Source organism: Cloeon dipterum, chromosome 1, assembly GCF_949628265.1.
Source record: "Cloeon dipterum chromosome 1, ieCloDipt1.1, whole genome shotgun sequence".
NCBI classification, from domain to species: Eukaryota; Metazoa; Arthropoda; class Insecta; order Ephemeroptera; family Baetidae; genus Cloeon; species Cloeon dipterum.
This window is the reverse complement of record NC_088786.1, coordinates 35924240-35939997: the sequence shown is the minus strand read 5'-3', so window position 1 is coordinate 35939997 and position 15758 is coordinate 35924240. Positions and strand designations below refer to the sequence as shown.

The 15758-nt window shown below is 39.2% G+C and overlaps 1 long non-coding RNA gene across 1 annotated transcript in view; it reads right to left on the bottom strand.

Annotated features, from left to right (window-relative positions):
• The window catches only part of LOC135947053 (uncharacterized), a 145858-nt gene that overhangs the window by 61559 nt on the left and 68541 nt on the right, over positions 1-15758 (bottom strand). The window contains exon 5 of the long non-coding RNA XR_010575578.1: positions 11380-11506. This is a non-coding gene — a long non-coding RNA (uncharacterized LOC135947053). The remainder of the gene's footprint in view (positions 1-11379; positions 11507-15758) is intronic.

Genomic DNA, 15758 nt, shown 5'->3' with positions numbered 1-15758 from the left:
GAGAGAGAGAGAGAGGGCACACAGCATCACAAGAAAACGTCTTAGCGCGTGTACTCTCACTACATGTAGATGAGAGACAAGTTTTTGTTTACCTGCGAAAAATGTAACACACGCGCAGGCACACTTTGAAGTCGAGTTGCAGTCTTATCCTCTATTGTGCGAGCGGCAATAAGAAAAAAGCATTTATCGTAATTAACTGGAAACCCTCAGTGCAATTTACTATATTACGTCTAATTTTTAAAGCTATACATTATTTTAAATAAAATCCTATTTTCTGTATTGAAAACGTTTTGCTGCTTTTGGCGATGCTTCAAAGGGCAGCAGATGCTAAAAATAGATTATTGATTCAGTGAAATATTGCACACATGCAGAGTGCTTTTAACATTTAAAGAGGAATGATACTGCAAAAGCCTGGGAAATGCTTGTTGCCAATGCATAAACTCGTCCCTTAGGATTCAGTTAAAGCCTGAATTGACCTAGGAAGCACTGTAATTTTTCGAGAAAATTGGCTGGAAAGTTAGCGTGCTTTTCAATTGGTAATGGCTGTCTCCTTACTTGAAATCCGATTTAATTTCAAAACCAAGAGTTTCCCCACTAAGTGGCACACACCGTTGGACAGATCTCGACGAGAGGAATCGGAATATGCCAAGAAAATATGTTCAAGCACTGTACATTGTGGAGAAAATTGGCAAAATTTGAATTTTCGCTGTAGGAAGGTCATTTTTTATTATTGCAAATTGTTGAAAAATTGTTTATCGATCAATTGTTTATTCCATCCAACAATTTAAATAATTTTCAATTGTTGCCCAGTATCAATCCACTTTAATGAGGCTCGAGAGCGTGGGATGATATTAAATTAATTTATTAAAAGCATCAACCATTCATAGAGTGACCCAAAAAAAGTTCGTTTAATTTATAGCCAAGAAAAAGTCTATCGTGCGTCTTCTCAGCCTGTGTATATTGTATGCAACCTGCGTAACAAGCACTCAGGAACTCGCAATTCTATATATCAAAGTCATTCTTTTTCCATATTCTTGGAAAAAAAGCATTGTTCACGGCTTGCAGGGGATATTCATTCAGGCAAGACTGATTATTGCGAAATGGTAATTGGCTCTTTTTATATACGAACGGCGCACGGCTATCAACAAGCATTAGAATCAAATGGAATTCCCACAGAATGACGACATTATATCGATGGCAGTGCAGTCGTTTTTCACACTCTACACCAGCATCCATTTTTCATGAAATGAAAACACACACACACACACACAGAGTATAGATCAGCAGCTTTCTGTGTATGCGGGGTCACTTTGAGCGAGCATCAAGCAGCCTGATGGCATTGATGAGGACAAAAAGAGGCTCTCGGCGCCAATGTGCGCGCGTATATTCACTTTATTAGAGCTGCACTCGCCTTTTTTGCCTATACGTCCTGCACGTATATACGTATGTGAGTGAGTGTATTTCTCGGCATTGCACTCTTTCGCAAGTTGACGTGTGGTGCGCGCATCCTTTTCTTTTCCCGCCACCCTTTCATTTGATTAATGATCCACGAGCGCCGCCGCTGCCACCGCGTTTTTCTCTAGTCTCGAATAAGAAGCAAAAACAGAGCAGCGAGCATCGTCGGCACGGGACATTAGCGCGCCAAGAATATGGCGCTGTCTGCCGCAGTGATTGCCACTCAAATATCAAATCGTAAAAAGCGAGATAGACGCTAGTTGCCATTTGAGATGCACCCCGTCCGTCAGTCCGTCCGTTCGTTCGTCCGTTCGTCTGGGGCACTTGGTTTTTACAGTATTGTGCAATTATTATTGTGTGTGCGCGCATGCAAATCTAGACCGCACTGAAATTTTTATGCGCGAGTTTTTATACTTTCCTCCTATATATACTCGCTTGAATTGTGCAACTGAATGTGAGCAGTTAGCGGAGACGTCAACGTCAGTTTTGATTTTTGCTGCCATTTCTACGAGAGCTGCTCTACATTTTAACTCGAGTGTCAAAGGCAGTTACGACGAGTAATGGACACATTTGCAGCAAGTGTAAATAGTAATAATCACTCGTCGAGAGCTTTCACGGCTTATATAGTCGGAAAGCGTGAGTTCTTGTTGACCTCCCAATGCAGTGCAATATTTGGCTGCTTTTTTTTAGAACCTCTGCACACAGCACTTCCCGTGGGCTATGAGCTCACTGGGTCCCAGGTCCCAATGGTGCCTGAGTGGCTCGAGTGGCCCAGTGTGGCCCGCGCCGAGGTCTTTAAAGAGGAATGATAGTGAATTTCCCCGCAAAATCCTTTAACACACGTACAAATTGGATCCTAAAAAACATGTACAGTTAAAAAAAATACATAAATTTTCGAGAAAATCGGCCTCAAACTTAGCATTGTTTTAAATGGAGAATTTTCAACGGAATTGTGTAATCACGATTTTCTCTGAATTGACGCATTTTCCAAAAAAAAAAAAAAAAAAACTCCGGCTGTCCGATAGATCTCGATGAGAGGATTCCAAATCATGTGAGAAAACATAGTCAAGCGCCACAAATTTCGGAGATAATTGGCAAAAACAATCTGATTGGTCAGCGCCCAGCGCTGCTGGCCAATAGAGGGGGCCTTTCACACCGAGGGTGCTGCAGCTGTGACCCGCGGCAACTGTGCCCTAAGTTAAAATGGTGGGAAGAGGAGGAGTGTGGCATCAGGGTTTCGTCTTTAGGGAGGGTCTTTCGAGGGTGGTTGAGGCCTAAATATAATGCTACTTTAAATTAAAAAAAGTTGCTTTCAATATCGTTGATTTCCTGCTTAATTCGCATTGTATATATTTAAAATGTGTGTTGATATCAAGATAATAACATGACAATCGAGTATGCTCCTAGTTAATCAAATTCGGAGAGTTTTACTTTGGGCACGATTGCCGCGAGTCACAGTTGCCGTTCACTCGCTTCAACTGTGACAGAGAGACGAGCTTGCAACGCAGCACCCTCCGAGGGTGTTTAGCCCGTGCACATATTTAGGCCGTGCATCAAAAGGGGGCGCGCTGCTTCACAATTAAAAAAGTCGCTAGCAGGTCAAACTTTTCCTTTGCAGCCGATCGCTTTTGTGTGCTTTGGCAAGAATGTATTGACTGGCGCGATGCTGGGGGTGCCGCGGGTCACAGTTGCCTGTCACTCGCTTTCACACCGTCGCTTCTGGTTGCATTACAGAAGGTGGTCGGCGCGCAACTCAATTATCATTTTAACTACGTTTCCTTTATCAGAAAATTTTGAAATTTTTGCACATGGTAACCAATGAATCTGTCCTTGAAAATCAATAAAAAATGTATTTATATTATACGCAGTCTCTGATAGCCATAAGGGTCCGCGTTTGCCTCTAAAAATCATTGAAATTATTAAAATGAAAAAAAACTCTGAGAGGATTCTTGAATAAATTAACTTAATTTTGGGTATTTTGATTTTTCCCCAAAAAATTTTAAACGTTCTTTAACGGTCAGCTGAAATTTTCAGACGAAATTTTTTCGAAATTAGTAAATTTGAGAAAATTTTGCTGAGTGGGGAAAACTTGAAATTTAATCAGCTTTCAGAACTTATGCAGTATTTAACGGGTGAATTTTAATGAAGCCAAACACAGACCCCTTTCAAAAATCTGCAATTTTTGAAAAAATAAACAATTTATTTCAAGACTCAAAAGCACTATTTTTTATTTCCTCACTATTAAATTTTCATAAATTTTCTCACCCCGGAAGCAATTAATTTCCTATGCTAAAAAAAGCGGGCGTAACCGGTAAAATGCGAAAAATTGGATTTTGGGGCACATTTGGTCAGAAGTACATGGAAAGAAATAGGTCGGTTGGGGTTAACTTTACATGAAATTTCTTTTTTTAAATAAAAAATCACTATCATTCCACTTTAATTGAAACGCCAAGAAATTTGTCCATAAAGCCGCTGGAAAGGTGCGCAAACCAGCAACTAGCATGTCCTCTCAGCCTGCTGAGCTATTATGACATTTAGAGTCACTATAAACACACCACTTTTTGACATCCCTGAGAGCTGCTCTATGATCTCCCATTGCTTTGCCACTTGCAGCTCCCTTGATAGTCCCAACATGACGTCTTTGTCGCTGCACTATTCTGAGAATGCCTTAACAATGCGAGCCAACAGGCCGCTTATAATATATCGTTTTTGGCAGATGATTTATTTTTTTATTTTTTTTGACAAAAGATGTATCCCCATAGTGGCTCTCTAAAGTGTCAGGTGTAAACACGGTAAGATATATAGATCGAGAGTGACAAGAGTGAGACCTTGACATTGGATACCTTTTATTAGGACACAAAGCGCCAGCACTATTGCTGAAATTCCGAGCGATTTAACAGAAAATGCGTACAAAGACTATTGTCTAAAGTCTTTTGAACCGCCTGCTGTTTACCTTTTGAAAGTATTAATTTTTACTTATATTTGGCTACCTGGCAGCACCAATTTGTTTTACTATACAAAACAGTTCGAATACTATAGAATTCCGTAGTATTTTTTTACACAGAAAAATACACACACAATGCGTTTAACAAATAAAACAGGTGCAGCCTTGAGAGTTCAAAACGATTCTTTACAAAATTATCGACTGCTTTCTGCAAAAAAGAAGCCACTCACGCACAACAATATAAAATGAATAGCCAATAAATTAGTGTCACTTGAAGCGACACTTTCACTATACGAAATTAGTTGCAACGCGTTGTTAAGTGATTTATAGGCTAGCATCGATGGATTTGGCACTATGCCTAGACCACGCGTGCTGACCCTCTTCTTTTTCTTCTGCTGAGGAAAATCCCACAGGTGCTGAGGTCAGCCGTGGGTGTTTGACCTTTGAAAGGCAAATAAGGCGCTTAAATTTTTAACTGTCGCAGCTAACACACTTCTCCGGCTTTCCCTTTTTACGTGCGATTGAGTCCCGCATATGCGTGTTTCGGGACGCGCCTACGGAGCAGAAAGAGATAAAAAGACGGGCTTAGAGATTTATCTTCCTGTGACATAATCTGACCGAGAATAATCAATATGCAGTCTGTTCTTGTTTCTCGGGAAACGGCTGTCGCTTTACAAAACCTGGCACCTGTCTGCGACTGTCTCTTTGATGGGGCGCAATCTGTTTCAATTATCTCTTTTTTTTTAAAAACGTGCGTTCGCTTTTAATGTTAATTTGTTGGTATTCTCCTCAGAGCCTTCGATCAAAAGGCAAAAATTGACATATTCAATCTATCTACGCACTCAAATCATATGGGCGGTAAATCAAGAAAAGGATAAAATTTCTAAAATAAATCACTCGCAGATTTATACAATCCAGTCGGCTCTATTTTCTCGTTTTCTATTTCCACGCTGGCCATTTTTCTCTCGGCGGGGACATTTGGCGCACTAAACAAACTCGTAAAATCCCGTGCGCAAAAAATATATATGAGAGAGATGCGGATCCGATTTATCGAGTGCATCTTGAATTACATCAGTCACGCCCAATAAATTATTTATGTCTCAATCCGCCTTGAAATCGAGCGTCTCTCCTCCTGCATTGGCTTAGAAGAAAAACCGCTCGCGAACGCGGCGGCAGAATTTTTCTCTGAGTATCCCCAGCGCGTCCATTTAATTCCATTATTCTGAAATTTATTATCAATTGCGCCCGGCGAGAGATAAAATCGAAGACGCGCAGGAGTATCCCTGAACGACTGCCATTTGTAATTATTAATGCACATACTGCGAGTTATGCTTCATTTATCAGCAGTCTCATTCTCTCTTATATGTCTGCATGGTACTCGCTGCCGAGCGGTTTTTATTTATCTTTACCCACAGCTCCTCCATAATTTACCTCGCATTATTAGGTATCAATCATGAAAGTCGATTAGTCTATATCGCCTTGCAGATTTGTAACATCTCAACATTATTAAAAAGGAATGATACTGCAAGAGCCTGGAAAATGCTTGTTGCCAATGCATAAACTCATCCCTTAGGTTAAAAGCCTAAATTGACCTAAGGAGCGATGTAATTTTTTGAGAAAATTGGCTGGAAAGTTAGCGTGCTTTTCAAATGGTAATAAGGGCTGTCTCCTTACTTGAAATCCGATTTAATTTCAAAACCAAGAGTTTCCCCAATAAGTGGCATACACCGTTGAACAGATCTCGACGAGAGGAATCGGAATATGCCAAGAAAATATGTTCAAGCACTGTTAAGTTTGGAAAAAATTGGCAAAATTTGAATTTTTACTGTAGGAAGGTCATTTTTTATTATTGCAAATTGTCGAACAAATTTTTTATGGCATCCAACAATTCAAATAATTTTCAATTGTTGCCGTGTATCATTCTCTTTAAGAGAAATATGTATTTGTTTAAAGCGAAATTGATATAGGGCGACAATTGAAAATTATTTGAATTGTTGGATCCAAAAAGCAATTGATCGATAAACAAATTGCTCTAATAATTAAAAAAAGGACCTTGCTAAAGTCAAAATTTTCCTCCAAATTTCTAGTGCTTGACCACATTTTCTTGGCAGATTTCGATTTCTCTCGTCGAGATCTGTCCAACAGTGTATTATGATATCTTATAGGGAAAATCTATCTTTGTTGTGAAATAAAATAGGATTTCAAGTAAGGAGGCAGGTCCTCACCATTTGAAAAGCATGCTAAACTTTGCGGACACAGTTCTAAAAAAAATAAAGCGGTCAATTTTACGGCTTCTACTGAATCTTAAGGGATTTTCAACAAAGATTTTACTATTTAAGGAAAATTTAACTTTTTACCGTAGCCTATTTTCAGAAAAAAAATATATCTTTTGGTAACGATGCAAAAATGATTTACAGCCATAAATCACATTCTATATGGCTCTCGTCGAAACACAATCACGAGGACGAACATTGTGCAAGAATAATTGCAACAATAGCACCGAGCGTAAAACTCCATAACCGCTGCGAAAAAATGCAGCTGGCAACAATGAGCCAGCAATAATGCTCTCATTTCATCGCGGGGTACAATGCATAATAATGAAAGCACCTACCATCATCAAGCGTGCGTGTTTATGCACGTTTTTTCCCCCAGCAGCCGCGAGAGTACCGACCGCGCGGCAGCCCAAGTGCATTATGCAGGTGCGGCTATTATTATACATACATTTTGAGATGAGAGTGCGCCGACTGCATTATTGTGTGTTGCCGTGTGTTTATAAATAAATATCAGTTCAAACCCCCTGCAGCTCGCTGTCAATTTTCCGCATTATAAATTCATCATCATCATCATTGTGCGATCATTATTAATCATCCGCGCGCGATATGATGCAATTTTTGCGATTGTACTTTGCATCGGGTTTTGTCATGAATAATAACCGAGGTGTTTAACCAAGCAACTCGCACCCGAGTGTCCATCAAACTCTGCTACATTAAAGGTCATTTGTAGGTCGCGTGTATCATCTCATTTACTCGTTGTATAAATTAAATAGTATTACCCCAAATAAAGTGAGGAATCAACAGATAATTAAAGCTTTTATTTAATTGTGAGAAAAATCCCATACATTTTGGAAATGATTATTTTTAAAACACCCCAGCAATCTATAAAACAGCTTACCCTGTTCAATTTTTATAATTATTGTAAAGTGAAATATGATTGAGGATTTCAATCCTGCTGTTCTCGTATATAACTGAATATTTATTTCCTCTCTTTTAATCAGGGTGCTCTGCTGGTGTTGGCCCATACACAATTTCATTATAAATCAAACTTTGCCGTCAGGAATTCACCATTTCCGAAAGTCCTTAGTGTTTGAAGCCATCAATAGATATTTATTTTGCAGTTATTTGAGATTTTAAGCCACTTCCGATTCGATTTAGGAATCAAAATCCTGCTACGGTGCATTAAGCCCTTAAAAAGATTTCATTTGATGAGCTTGAGACAAAAATCAGTTCGGCTAATTGTTATAGAAACGTGAAAAACAATCTTTTGAAAAAAAAAATATTTCCTGCTCCTTCTACGGTGATTGGCTGGACTGATTTTTGTTAATAGCACATCAAAAGAAACTATTTGAATAGCAGAATGCACAGTAGCAGGATTGAGTCTTAAAAATCGAAACGGAAATGCAGTAAAATCGAAAGTCACCGCTGGTTTCATCTAATGGTGGCACTAGGGCTTTCATAAGTGGTTAATTAATTGAAATAATAGCCTTAAATAATTGTGTTTAAGGGAACACCAAGTGGCTGTGTAAAAGTATATGAGAAAATTAGCACCGACGTCACAATTTATATAAATAAAAGGAAATTATTCCAAAACCACTTAACGTCACATATTTTGCGGCGAGGAAAAGGAAATCAGCAACAATTACATTTATTTTATAGAGAAAAATTGCTGACTAATCTTATAGAAAAATCAGACGGTGAGCAATAAATTTTGAGAGAGCTTCCTGTTGGAAAAAAGAGGCCAGTTTCGGTTTATTTGACCCAAAGTCGCGCAGCCTTGATCCTCCAGTGGACAATGAACAGGAAGACATTAGTTGGAATCACTGAAAATGATTGTGAATACACGCCTTCTATTTGCAGAGAGACAAAAGAATTGAATATCACGTTGTGTTAATGGCCGCTCGTTTCGCGAGCGTTTACATTAACAATTACATATCGATAATGCACGTTTCGCATGCGACAACAGCGGGTGTGTTAGTCATCAGCACGCGTGAACTTTTGCCCCACAAGGAAGTGTCGCTTTGCTGAATGCACCCAAGGAGCCGAGCGCACGTCCTTAACAACAACTGTGCATATGAATATTTCCAATAAAATAAACGCACAATGCGGTTGGAGCGCTTAACTGGCAAAATATAACTCGAGACGACACAATAAAGTAAAAATGCCCTTGCACGCCCATATTGATAATCGGAAAGCCGAACGCGCGCACATAAATAAATAAATCATCGATACACGGCAGCACAAAGCGCGCGATTTGCATAAATTCCGGCCGCTATTTAATTATTCGAGGCGCATCTCTCGCCCGCCGCGTGCACAATGCGACTCGCTATATTTGCATTGTAAACGTGCGCGCGCGAACGGGGCTAGGCCGGTGCACAAATGCAAATCGGCGCGCGCGAGATGTGACAAGAGGCGCGTGGCCGCCGCCGACGTCGACGTGCGCTGCTTTTCGACCCGCTGCCGCCGCCGCCGCTGCCGCCGCCGAGTGAGTGCATGCCGAGAGCAATTATGGTCTCGTCGCGTTGTGTTTTGCTGCTCGCTGCGCATATATTGCGACATCTTTCCGCACCGTGTGTATGTGTACGTGGAAACTTAATTAATTTCATTATTATATTAAGCAACCGCATTTGGACTTGCTGTGTGTTCGCCGATACACTCCTCTCAGCAGTGTGTGCATGCTGCTCAAATCAGTCAGAGATATGTTGTTTCTATAGTGATTGCAAGTCGGAGTTAAAATATGGTCCAATATCAATACCTAAAAGAATCAAGGGATTTATCATGAATTACCAGTTTTAATGACAGGGAAAAAATTCTTTTCTGATCATCAAAATTGCAAAAATAAGCACCTTTAGACATGTCGTCTCGGCCTACCCTGAATAGCTGAATAGTTTTTTGGGTATTCTAATCCTCACCCCTTTCAACACCTCAGTAATTTTGTTTTGGTGAAAATTTACAAAAAAAAATCAGTCAGTTTTAAAAATATTTTAGCGATTAAGGTTGGAAGGTAGGCACCCCTAAACCCTTTAGCTGGCCAGGGGAGGTTGAGACGAGTTCAACGGTGGGTAGTTTTTTTAATTCTGATAGTTAGAACCCGAGATTTCAAGTTGCAGCAATCACGAAATTTGATAAATTCTTATTTTTTTTCATAGTAAGTAATCGGTACATCATGGAAACCTTGACAATGGCAACTTTGCAATTGAATTCGCAGTTTTTGAAATAATTAACGGGCAAATTTAAGTTGACAAAGAAAGGCGGCGCGACTAGCACACAATCACCCCCCCCCCCCCCCCGGACTAAATCGTGAAAATTTCCCAAAAGGAGATTTAAAAAAAAAATGTTAAAATACAGCATTTCAATATAAAAAGTCCAGTAGAAAAATTTGCACATAATAGAAAAAGGCCTAAATAAATCTAAATAAATGCGAACTATTTTCGGTTTGGTTGCATTTAAATTATTTTATCACTGTTTTTACATTTTATTTTTGGCATAATGTTTTCTCGCTGCGAAAGCAAAAAGAAAAATGATACCACCCGATTTATGTGCGTTATGTTCCACAATGCGCTGGAGGAACAAATTTGGTCAGTATAATTTATTTAAAATATCTTGAAACAATTACCAATTTTATCGTATTCTTACTTTTGAAGGTTTTGTTTAATGCGCTGCATGCTACATATCCATCTTATCATTAAAGGAGCAGCGATTCGAAAATTAAAACAATTAAACATACGAAGCAACCATGTAAAACAAGCAGCATAACTTTTAGAAACTTAACCTATTTTTTTTTGCTTTTTATCCCTGTCCGAGGACCAGGAAGGGCGCGCACTGTACTAGCATGAAAAATAATCACCCAATTTAAAAGACCGGGAGTCTCTGGGAGTGCACCCGTGAAATTGTAGAAAACACCGGGAGTGAGTGGTTACCAAATCTTTGGCGGCGTGGATCAAAGCCGGGGTAAGAAAGGAGTAGTTGTGCTCGCCTGATGAACGCTCTATTTGGTGACAAATGATTTTTACAGCCAACATGTTGTGGCTCAACAATAGTGTCAGGTTGATTGTGCTTTAAAAAAGGAAAAACAAACTTACACTCCAGGTCAAAACCCTTGTTTTTCACTCTTTGAACGTAACAAAGGTATTGAAAAGGGCGAACGTTTTCTAAAGTGACTCTCGCTCTCTCTTACTCATTGTTCGCGCATGAAAAACAGCCCCCAAGTGAGAAAGGTCAATAGATACCTGAAGCCCCTTTTCAAAAAGCGACGGGGTCCCAATATTTGTCAATAGATTGCAATTTTCACTTATAGTAATTTATTGCCTGTCACCTTTTTGTTTCGCTGGACAGCTTGGCAACTAAGAGAAGCGAGAAGCAGAAGCTTTTCGTTTAAACTGGCGAAGACGACCACGGACACAGCAACTCTGTTTAACCTCAGGTGTGATTAAAAATTGCATAATGCTCCTTCTCTCTTCTCTTCGGGCTTGACTCGGATTAAAATTCAGACGCATTAAGCCCGGCGAGGAAAGCAGCTAAAGCAAGGCGAATAAAGCCATAAATTTACTCGGCACACGAAGCCGCAAGCCTTGCACTAAATACGCCGCTATTATATTTTCCATCCTCTCCGCCTAGCTCTCTAATCGGCAGACTAAATCTAAGCACGCGAAAAGTGCATTTGTGGAAAGAAAGGAGGAATATAAAAATGGTGAATGAACTACTTACTTTGCAGCACCAGGCGTAATCCTTTGCCTCTCAGGATTTCTTCTTTTCTCTGCTTCGCACAGGCAGATTAAGACTCGCTCTCTCGGATCACCAGCTCGAATCAATTGTGTTGCAGATTATTTCGAACCTGAAAGACAAATCGCCAAGTGAGTTGGAAACAGATCTTATCTTTCCTCTCGACTGGACACAATTGAATTTTTTCGCGGCTTTGTAGAGTTAACAGAGTTAAGAAGGCGAGCAAAAGCGCGCTTTGTTGCGTAAAGGAAAAAATTGCACATGAAGACAAATTTTCCTCATCATAAAACGCTCGTGTAAAAGAGTTATTGTGAAATAAACCTGGAAAAGGAAAATTAAATGTTCCTTATGCTCGCGAATCAATTTAATATGCAATCTTGCCGGAGTCGGGGAAATATTATAAAAAGGGCCAGAAAATCAGAAACTGGTTAATTTCGGATCGTGGAACTGTGTAAATAATATTATAATTTGGAGCACCTAGATTCTAACGAAATTTTGCAAATTGAATGCATTTTGTCCAATAGAGGGTTCAACCAACATAAATTCCTTTATTGTGGTTGTTTACGAATCTGTAGAAAATTCAGAGAATTGACAACGGCTGCTTTTATGTCTCATGAACAAGCATTTTTGTCATAAAACGTACGTAAGGCACTTCTTCCGCCCTTTAAAGACAATTCTTTGAACGCTAAAATGGGTATTTTCTGCTGTTTTAGTTATCTAAATTTCCTTATTTAGTTTTCAGGGGACAAGGAAGATGCAACATTCATTTTCTTCGAGTAAAATAAAACAAATAAGGCACACCCTATAGCTTTTGCAGGGGACAGTAAATTTTCAAACAGATTAGAAGAGCTTTTTAACTGGTTGAGATCAAATTTTCGGATTTTCAACTCACTGAGAAAACAGGATCAGATTTTTTTAATATTTGTTACAATTATTACTTGCAATTGAGGCAATGGCGAAGTTGGCTAACACGTAAATAGTGTAAAATAATTAATTAAAGAGGAATGATACTGGAAAAGCCTGGAAAATGCTTGTTGCCAATGCATAAACTCGTCCCTTAGGATTCAGTTAAAGCCTAAATTGACCTAAGGAGCGCTGTAATTTTTTGAGAAAATTGGCTGGAAAGTTACCGTGCTTTTCAAATGGTAATGGCTGTCTCCTTACTTGAAATCCGATTTAATTTCAAAACCAAGAGTTTCCCCAATTAGTGGCATACACCGTTGAACAGATCTCGAAGAGAGGAATCGGAATATGCCAAGAAAATATGTTCGAGCACTCAAAATTTTGGAGAAAATTGGCAAAATTTGAATTTTTATTGTAGGAAGGTCATTTTTTTATTATTGCAAATTATTGAACAAATTGTTTATCGGTCAATTGTTTAAGGCATCCAACAATTTAAATAATTTTCAATTGTTGCCCAGTATCATTCCACTTTAATTATTGCAAGAATAATTAATTATTTTTATTTTTTGTATTAAAGTGGAATGATACAGGTCAACAATTTAAAATTATTTGAATTGTTGGATGCCATAAACAATTGATCGATTAACAATTTGTCCAACAATTTGCATTAATAAAAAAGGACCTTCCTACAATAAAAATTCAAAATTTGCCAATTTTCTCTAAAATTTAGAGTGCTTGAACATATTTTCTTGGCATATTTAGATTCCTCTCGTCGAGATCTATCCAACGGTATGCCACTTATTGGGGAAACTCTTGGTTTCGAAATTAAATCGGATTTCAAGTAAGGAGACAGCCATTACCATTTGAAAAGCACGCTAACTTTCCTGGCAATTTTCTAAAAAAATTACAGTGCTTCTTAGGTCAATTTAGGCTTTTAACCTAAGGGATGAGTTTATGCATTGGCTACAAGCATTTTCCAGGCTTTTGCACTCTCATTCCTCTTTAATGTTCTCTCAAACAAAGGGGGAAATTCAGAATTTGGGCTCATCAAAGAATTTCCAATTCCAATTGGTGACAGGGCAGCTGCTTGCTGTGCAGTTGACTCGTGCTGCACACAATTTCGCTTTCGCGCAGTCTTGCCCATTATCACTTTCACTCGCACAAATTACATTAATACAAAAAATAAAAATGACTAATTAAATTTTGTTATTGATTGAAGCATGCGGAAACACTGATATAATGCTTCAAATTTCCCAAATTACTCACTCCACACAAATAATTTAATTTTAACGACCATCGTCACTGCGCCCATTTTGAGCGAATCAAAACATGTTTACCCAAAGAGTTGAGGTGTCTGAAAATGTTTTGTGTCATGACGTCTTTAGTTTAAACAACGCTCGTGACGTCACCTACGTGGGTGGGTCCCTGATGCGAGAGAAAGGCTGGGAAACAACAAGCCCATTATTCATGATCTGAAAGAAGATACACCGCAGTGGACCACATATGTAAACCCGTGTTTTCCTTCCTTATAAAGGATGTTTGTTGTAAATACGTGGAAATTAACGTGCAAACTTTTCGCTGCGTGTGCTGAATGAATGGGTTTGGCAACTCGGGCATATTTGCGAGCTCTAATTGGTATCTAAAGAAGTATGTATTGATTTAAAGGGTTAGTCGCGCTACTGACGCACAGAGGAAGCAGATAATTTGAGACGTGAGAGCGTATATTTTAGGTTTAGCGTCACGAAAACTGCAACAGCAAGCAGAAGATTTTGATGAGCCTGAAATAAGCCTCCCAAAACATGTCCATACGTCATTCCAATATATTATCTAATAAAAGCCATTCATGAGTTTTGTTTGTTAAGGAGCGAATATTATCTGAAGGGAATCACAGTCGCAGTTGATAAGAATTTATAATAAAACTTACTGATGCCATACAGGCATTCAATGCTGGTTGTGCAAACAAAATCGACAGACAGTATAGGAATTGATCCTTGAAATTCCGAGACGCAAAATAATTAATTTGAAAAATAGGTGCTAATTAATTAGCTGTACAAAGGCTGCTGATCTGAAACTGCGTGCAAGCTTGGTGGTGCAATTACCGCCGAGACCGTGCACTTTAAGTGAATGCGGTTAAAACGATAGGTTGATGATGATGATGCTCCCTCTCGCTCACGGGCGGCATGCACTCGGTGAAGCATCAAACAATAATTGATAAACCTTGAGTTGTGTGTGTGTGTTGCTGCTGATGTTGATGAGCCACCATAACAATATAAAAGCGGCGTTCTCAGAGGAAGGCGACTCTCGAATTGCAAAATTTTTCTTGGAAATAAAACTTCTCTTCTCGGCAAATTGGCCATTTACTACTTACTAACTAAGTACAATGCATGTATAGCACGGCCGCGGCTGTGTGTGTGTGTGTGTGTGTATGCACGTGCGGACGGATGGTTTTCGAGTTGCAAAATCGAGGATGCAGCTCAGCATGCAGGTAGCTGAATTGTTATGGCACTCGTTTTATTGTCCGCCGCTCTGCTTTATTCTCAACCTTCTCTAACGTCGGAGCAGTTTCATTAGACAGCAGCAGCATCAAGGAATCTTGCGAGAGCGAAATTGAAAATTGACTCATCTCGTGTGCGGATGGTGGCAAAAAGTGCGCGCAACTCCTCACAAATTAAATTCCAACTAGTGATTCCTACGTACGCGTCTTATTTATCACCTTGTTAAAAGACCCTTTGCGAAATGGTCGTGGAATTCTCAATTAACTGCATTGCGCCTTTTTGCAACTCTCTTGAGAACGTCAATATGCTGGAGGAGTTGAAAAAAAGATAACAATTCGCAAGGAATAATGATTGTCGTCTTCATCTGAATATTTTTTTATAATTTAGTTTAACTTTGAGCGGAGTTTTAATAAATAATTATTTTTAAAATTAACTTTAGACCTTTAGATCAGGCCTTATTATCTTTTTGTCCAAAAAAGGGGACAGAAAAAAATGCAGGATGTTTATGGATGCCATCAAAGTAAAATAAACACAATAAAAGTTCCCCAAGTTCGTAATTTCAAGGTTTGGCAGGCAATTCATTTATATAACATCGCTCCAATTTCGCCTGGGCAGGTGAGTTGTAAATTTTTTACTCGTTCGCTGTCAAAAACCAGCCTCTCCGCTGGTCAGCTGGTAATAAAGTGCGGACGATTTATTTAATCTCCAGCCTAGCGGAAAAGTGAAAGTTTTGTGTGTGTTGTTGCCTTTTGACTGACGAATACACACATATATTATTATCTGCCTGCGCCTGCAGTCGCTCGCTGCTTGTGTCGAGTGGCTTTTATCGAGACCTACCGACATCTGGTGTCTCAAACCAGCCAACTAAGCCTCGATAAAAGCTCGCGCTCTCACCAAAGCAATGCTTTTCCGTGCCTACGGACACTAAAAATGTTAATTATGGAATTTTAAACAGTTAAATCGAAC